Source organism: Mustela nigripes, chromosome X (genome assembly GCF_022355385.1).
Source record: "Mustela nigripes isolate SB6536 chromosome X, MUSNIG.SB6536, whole genome shotgun sequence".
NCBI lineage: Eukaryota > Metazoa > Chordata > Mammalia > Carnivora > Mustelidae > Mustela > Mustela nigripes.
The window spans coordinates 30,255,562-30,263,743 of NC_081575.1; the positions used below are offsets into that span (position 1 = coordinate 30,255,562).

Sequence of the window (8,182 nt, forward strand, 5' to 3'; positions counted from 1 at the left end):
CCCCCCCCCCCCGCCCACGCCTGACACCTCTCCCAGTATTTGGGGGAGACAGATCTGCTTGCCAGATCAAATTGGTTCATTCTCGGAAATCTAAACCCTTTCGCAATCACAGATTTGCTCAGTCCCAACGCATCAGCAAGCAACTCTGTTGTTGCGCCTTTTCTTTTTTGGCTCAGAATAATGACCGAAGTTTCTTTGTTGGCAGCGTTCTTTTATTTGTAGTCTGTCGAGCTACCCTTGGCAGGCTCAATGACCCTGTGCTGTATCCCAGACGAAGGCGGGAGTTGGTCCACTGGCTACTGATGGGCTAACCGTCTGTGCAGGAACAGGCCTTACGGAGGAAAGGCTGTCTCTATCCTTCAGAACCCTAATCCTGCCGCCCTCTTCACGGTCACGGGCGTGGGGGGCGGGGTGGGTAGCGGAAGAAAGGATAGAGAGAAGGGGGAAAAATAATTAAAACCAAGTCCTGCACACATCTGCAGCCCAGAGCAGTACTTTTCCACCAAGAGTTCTGTTTGCTTGCACGTAGTTTATTCCGCCTCTCAACACGCAAGAGATTTGAGAGAACTGGCGTCTTACCTCAGAATTCTAAAAATTTCTGGCACCAACTGCTTCCATCCCTGCCCCCACCCCTTCTTCTTAAATCATTTAAAAGTGCATAGGAGCAGAATAATCCTTAAATGGGGCCTACGCATTTTTTTCTTCACAGATCTAAATTTAGGGTTAGCTGAAATGGCCCTAACAGAGCTTTTGTCAAACCTCCTCCATGTAATCAAGGGAAAACAGGCTTAAAATGAGGGCCCAGGGCCTTAGTTAGACTCTAGTTACCTTTTATTTCAAAAGTTTATGGCCAAGATACTTTTAAAAACCAAACACAAAACCAAAAGCAAACTTTTGAAATATATTTTAATTTACATCTAACGACAGAGAAAGGGTTAATACCTTGTAAGAGCTCATTTTAATTGATAAGAAAATCCAGAAGATGCTAGTCAATAAATGGGCAAAAAATGGAAATAGGTAGTCCACAGAAGTGGGGATACCAATGGTGAATAAGCATATGAAAACTGTTCAGTCTTACCTGTACCCCTGAAACAAATAATACATTATATGTTTAAAAAAATAAAAATAAAAAAGAAAATGGTATTGGCCCACAACATAAAAAAAAGAAAAATGTTCAGTCTTGCTGGCAATGAAAAAAGGAGATATCACTCACCTACCACCTTCCTGTCAAAAAGATGCAATGAAAAAAAGATGATCTACAAGGCTGGCACAAGAGTAATGAGACTCTTGTACACTGTTGGGAGTAGAAATTGATATAATCTTTTGTCATTCATAAAAACGCTCTCTATCCTTTAATCCCACTTCTAGAAATCTACTGTTTGGTCCAGTACTTTGACCTAGGAATCCATGCGAAGGAAACACTTAGAAATACAAAAAAAAATCTTATACTAAGATGCTTATCAGAAAACCTTTTTTTTTTTTTTTTTTGAGTAGTAAGCTCCTTGCCCAATGTGGGGCTCAGACTCCTAACCTCGAGATCAAGAGTTGCATCTCTACTGACTGAGCCAGCCAGACACCCCAGAAAATCACTCTGAATATGAGAAAACTGGAAACAACCTAAATGTTAAACTTTAAGAAATAGCTAATTAATCCGCTTGAAATGTGACAAACCCATAAAACATTATTATGACGTGCATGACATGGGAAAATGCTTATGTCTTAATCTTAAGAGAGAAAAACAGGATACAAAACTATGCAGTATGAAAACTCAACTCTGTAAAAAAAAAAAATGCATGAAAAGGAAGCCTAAAAGGAAACATGCTAAAATGTTAACTGTTGTGATTGTTAGTTTCTTTGTACTTCTCTATGTTTTCCACAATGATCACATGTCACTTCTAGCCTCAGGAGGAAAAAAAATGATTTATTATTACTTTTGTGAAAAAAAAAAGTAGAACAGTAATACATGCTCATTGTAACAAACTTAAGCAATACTTAAGTGCATAAAAGAAAAAATGAGATTCATTCTCTCTCTCCCAGCTCCCCAGACAATCTTTGAATGGGACCCACACATTAGCAATTTGGTTTATATTCTTGCAGACACGTGAAACACACATACACACACCTATACACACACACAGGTTTTGTTTTACAAAACTAGGGAAATTTAAAAATTATAAATGGTTTACCAGGGGTCTTTTCCCTAACAGATAAAAAGTAAAAAAAAATAAGAATAAATCATCAGTTCCCACCCAGATAACCTTTGCTGAAATTTTTAAAAAATATTTTATTCACCCATTTGACAGAGAGAAATCACAAGTAGGCAGAGAGGCAGGCAGAGAGACAAGGGGGGAAGCAGGCTCCTCGCTGAGCAGAGAGCCCAATGTGGGGCTTGATCCCAGGACCCTGAGATCACGACCTGAGCCGAAGGGAGAGGCCCAGCCCACTGAGCCACCCAGGTGCCCCTGAAATTTTTTCAAAGTCATATTTGTTTAAGGTCGTAAAATTCAAACTATGGACAGACACAAAAAGTATATTAAAGCCCTTCTTCTCTCTCCTCAAAAATAAGTACTATTAAAAGTGGGGGCATTGTCAGACACAGAAGGACAATACTGTGTGATATATCTTATATGTGGAATCTAAAAACAGACACGGAACTAAAACAAAAAACAGTGGAATGATGGCGACCAAGCGCTAGGAGTGGGGAAAGGGAAGAGAAGTTGTTTAAGGCTACATACTTACAACTAGTAGATAAGTAAGTCCTGAAGAGCTAACGTATAGTACAGTGATTCTAGACAGCAAAACCATATCTTAAACAGTAAACTTGCTAAGAGACTAGATCTTAATTGTGCTCACCACTAGAAGGAATTAAAATTAAGTGATGACACAGGTGTTAGCTAACGCTACACTAACAATTTTATTACAATATAAATGTTTCAAATCAGCGTGTTGGACACCTTAAACTTACACAATGCTATATGTTATCTCACTTACATTATAATTTATCTTTTTTTTTTTTTTGTAGTGGAAAGAATGGGGGATGGAGAGCCGAGGGAGAGGGAGAGATAGAATCTCAAACAGACTCCCCGCTGAGCCTAGAGCCTGATGTGGGTCTCAATCCCACAACCTTGAGCTCATGATCCAAGCTGAAATCAAGAGTCAGACACTTAACCCACTGAGCCACCCAGGCATCCCTATATTTTATCTTAAAAAGTGGGAGAAATGCCTTTAGGGAGGGCTGGGATTATTTATAATTTTCATTTATCACAGTACAGTGCCCTTTCTGCTACATCTCTGTATTCCCCTGGATAATAGATTGAAGGAAGTCTTGCCTCACACAGAGGGTAGAAAAGTTGTGCAACTTAAAACCTTGAGCAATGACAGCTTGAAAATATAAATGCTCTCAAAGCAGATTTGATATTAAGGTGGGCTCTTAAGTAACACTGGAAACACTGGGATGTTGAGATTGTTGGGGAAAAGCACCACCCCTCCTTCTAATTTATAGTCGGTGGTAAGGTCTTGTCCAGAGTTCTTAAATTCTGTGGAAATAGGAAGTAAGCTCCTGACTAAAAAGCTCTCTCCAGAACATGAGAGTTGCATTATATGTGCTCTTTGGCTTCAGATCAATTTCTAAAGCTTATGTACTTGACCTGAGCACTACTTCTTTCCCAAGATATATATTAAATCTGCTGACGTTTCTAAACTTCCTGCCTTCTTTAAATTATTTTCAAAGGTTTTCGAAAGCTTTTAAAGAAAAATAGGACAATTGGCTGATGAGCAAAAAAAATGTGTGGGAAGTAATTCAACTTCACTAGTAATCAAATCTACAAGAACAAAATAACAAGGTACCACTTTTCATCATTCAAATTACAGGAGCATTCTCTTTTGCCTTTTGTTTCTTGAAGTTTTTTAAGAATGGTAATCCAGGGTGTTGGCAAGCATACAATAAAGGCAGATACTCTGACACAATGCTGGCAAGAGTGAAATTGCTAGAATGAAAGATTGATTTTGTTCACCAGTGTATTTCAAGTCCCTTGACCATGTCTATCCCAATAAAGTAGTGGGCACTCAATATTGTTGAACTAAATTATATTTTGAGTGAGTATAGACTTTTTGGAAAGCCCTTTTGGCAATATGCAGCAAGAGCCTCAAATTATTCCTAACCTGTGACCAAAGAATTTAACTTCTAGAACTTTTTCTTAGGGAAGTGCTCAAAGATGTGAACAGAGATTTATATAGAAAAATCACAGGAGTGCCTAAGTGGCTCAGTCAGTTAAGCATCTGCCTTGGTCTCAGGTCATGATCCCAGGGTCCTGGGTTGGAGCCCCACCTTGGGCTCCCTGCTCAGCTGGTGAGTCTGCTTCTCCCTCTCCTCCCTTCTTGCTCTCTCTCTCTCTCTCTCTCTCTCACTATCTCTGCCTCTTTCTCACTCAAATAAATAAATAAACTCTTAAAAAAAAAACAGAAAAAAATCACAAAGCATGATAGATGGTAGCAAAAACTGGAAACAACCTAAGTTATCAAAGATGCTCCCCATGTCACTCAGAGTAAAAGCCCAAAGTCCTTACAGCAGCTTACAGGGACACACAGGATTCACACCACCCACCCTACCCTTACTTTTAGGATGTTAGCACCTCATTTCCCAATTCCTTTCCTGGTCACTCAACTTCCAGCTGCAGTCATCGCCTTACTGGCCCGGGAACAACTAGGCATGTTTCAAGTTCAGGGACCCTGTACTTGTGATTCCTTTTGCTGGAATGTTCTTGCCCAGATATCTTCATGAATCATTCCTTTACTGCTTTCTAATTTTGAAACATTTCCCCCCCACCCCATCCTCCTTCTTGGTTTTATTCTTCTCTATCGCATTTACTGCTTCCTAATATACAATATCCTTTACTCACTTTTTTGGTAATCTCCTTCAATTTGAAGATGAAAGATTTTATTTCCTTCCGTACCATATCCCCATACTTAGAATCGTGGCTGATGCATAGCAGGTGCTCAGGAATATATTTGTGGACTTCAATTGATTTGAATATGGAAAACCACTATGTGAAACAAAAATGCACAGACAAGACACGAAGGAAATGTGCATAATAGTAAATGACAACAGTGCGTCTGCCACCTCATGATTCCTCCGGTGGCTGTGCCGCGTCCATCTGTCTGCCCCTGATGCCCAGAGGTCTTGGAAAGGCACGCTGGGCAGTGACTCTGACATGGAGCCGAGCCAGTACCAGAGCGACCACGGGTCGTCTTCTGGGGTGACTACGAAGAGCAGGAAAAATTACTGAACAAGTGCTGCACGTTGTATACTGGAAACCTTTCCTTTGACACCACTGAAGGACACATCTATGAACTCTTGAGCAAAAGTGGCGGCATAAAGAATATCGTGATGGACCCGGATGTGGGTTCTGGAGTCCTATTCAAGAGCAGGTGCAGAAAATGCCGTGAGCTGCAGACATGGAACTCGTCTGTGTGACCCGCTCATTTGCACAGATGCGGATGCAGGCTTTAAGGAAGGCAGGCAGTATGGCCGTGGACAACCTGGGGACCAGACAGGAGATGAGTGTCGGGAGGACAATGATGCCAGAGGAGGAGGCCATGGAAAACTGGTCCTAAACCAGCAAGTGGTGAGAGCCCCATCATGAAAACTCACTCCTCTGGCCTGTTGAACTTGCCTGGCATTACCCAGGGTCTGCAAAGCTGCCCACTTTTACCAGGTTTAATTTTTTTTTTCTCCAAGAAATTTCTCCAATCCATGTGGACTCGAACTCACAACCCCAAGATCAAGGCTCCAGGGCTCAAGCCAGCCAGGCGCCCCTACCATGCTTTGTTCAAGGTCTCTACTGAGCTGGAAGACTTTTCATGGTTTTCCTATTAAGGGACAGAATCCAAAAGAAAGCCTCTAATTCTGTAGTCTTAGACTCTTGGCCATGGGTCCATTTACCAAACGGTTTTATGTTACCAGGTTGCATTCAGGGGCAACAGATTTGATCTCTGATGTTGACCTGTCTGCCCCCAAACACCATACTTCTAGGAAGATGGAAAATTAAGAAAAAAAAATGGATAGTAGGGGCTCCTGGGTGGCGCAACGGGTTAAAGCCTCCGCTCAGCAGGGAGCCTGCTTCCCCCTCTATGCCTGTCTCTCTGCCTACTTGTCATCTCTGCCTGTCAAATAAATAAATAAAATCTTTGAAAAAAATTAATAGTAGATTCATGGTCTACATTGGGGCCTGGAGTTCTTATTTAAACATTTTTAAGTTTGCAGAAGATAAAATGTAATAAATGGGGTTTTGTTGTGTCATACAGCTTTGTTCTAAATTAGTAGCTATTTGAAAACTGACTTTGTTTTCTGTGTTGAGTTCTCATCCCCAAAGGCAAACTTAGGTGTCGAGGAAACTTCCTCAATTGGTGGTTGCAAAAGTAAGCCTTAGACTGTCCCAGGGAGACCCCTGGCTTCTGTGCTTTATGTATCAGGACTTGAAAAGTTTTGACTGTATGCAATTTTCAAAAGGTGTGTTTTACTTAAAGTTACGAAAAAGGGTTCATGCATCCGATTGAGGCAATTTCAGAGTGATCTCAGGAATGGAATGGGTTTCAAAAGCGCTCGGGGATCAAGAGAACACTTAACCAGAACAACCAGGAATTGCTTCCCTTGGGAAATGTGGGTTGGCCAACTCTCATATTGGAGCCTGTCTTGTTTTTCCCCGATTGTGCTTACTGAGTTTCAGAGCCTTGAGAGTGAGCTGATGGCCTCTCCAGAGAAGGGGTCTACACAATTTATTTTGCCTTTGTAAGGCACAAGGTGATTTCTCTAACATATGTGAGCTCTTGCTCATTTAAACTGTTAGTCTAAGATAATTTCCTCCGACGTAAATGAAATTTTTTTCATGGAGTAATAGAGCATGTCCCAACTTCCACTCGAGTCTGCAGAAGTTGGGGCTGGAACATCTCAGTGTGAACGCCTTTCACGTTAGGTTAAGTATAGGATTCCTCATTAAGTTCAAGCTGATTATTTGGATTCTTAAGAGCCGTGTCTAGTTGTATGTGTTTAGGAAAGAACAATTGCAAATGTCTAATGAGGACATATTCTTCGTTTTAAAAATTTCTTTTACGCTGTCGTTTGAATGAATGTACTTTATAATTTCGTAATAAAATGCAACTCAGATTTCTAGAGTCCTTAAAGCAAACAGTGGTTTCAGCTTGAAATGTTGGACCAAGTTTTCATTGTCTCTGCCCATTACCTCGCCTAGAAAGAGGGACATTGTAATGCTTAAAAAAAGAAAAAGTTAATGATAACTAGTATTTTTCTTAAGATTTTTATTTATTTATTTATTTGGCAGAGATCACAAGTAGGCAGAGAGGCAGGCAGAGAGAGAGAGAGAAGGAAGCAGAGAGCCCGATGCGGGACTCGATCCCAGGACCGTGGGATCATGACCTGAGCCAAAGGCAGAGGCTCAACCCACTGAGCCATCTGGGTGCCCCTGATAACTAGTATGTTAACTATAGTGGACTTAAAATGTAAAAAAGTTGATGACAACTACATCTGGGTTGTGACACTATGGATAATTTTTGCTTCCTTTTTTGTGCAGTGAGCATTAATTACTTTTATTATTGTAAAAAGTCGTACAAAGTTCAAACTATGAAAAGGATGAAAACCAAAACTTCAAAGTTGCTGACTGTGTCTTACATAATAGAAGTATACAGATTCCAAAACAAACAACCAAGTATAGGGACTCTACATTTTCAATTTCAGAGATCACAGTAGGCAGCGTTTGGTGCTGAGATTTTAAAGAGACCCAAAAGGGACCTGTCCATCTGTATTCACTTGACCTTGAGGACCTCTTGAGACTCTGCTCTGAGCTAGGCTCTGTGGCAGATACTAAGTATGCAAAATCTTTGCCCCTCAAAGAAGGAGCTCACTGTCCAGCAACGGGAGACAGACAGTCAAAAGGTTATAGATGCTGTGATCATGGTATGCACACGAAAAGGAGGAGGTAAAGAAAGGAGGAATTGGAGGTCTGGTCTAGGAAGATTTCATGCAAGAGGTGTCTTTGGGCTGAGCCTTAAAACTGTTCACCCAGCGGACAAAGAAGCAATGAGTTTTCTAGCCACCTAGGTGCCCCAAGGGTTACTGTTTCTTAAAAAAGCGGGGAAGGTGATATTTCTTTGTGCATTACTGTGCACC

The 8,182-nt window shown here is 41.0% G+C and overlaps 1 pseudogene; it reads left to right on the forward strand.

Moving 5' to 3' along the window:
- The window catches only part of LOC132007018 (nuclear cap-binding protein subunit 2-like), a 15,353-nt pseudogene extending 9,710 nt beyond the window's left edge, over positions 1 to 5,643 (forward strand).
- Positions 5,644 to 8,182: the final 2,539 nt, after the last annotated feature.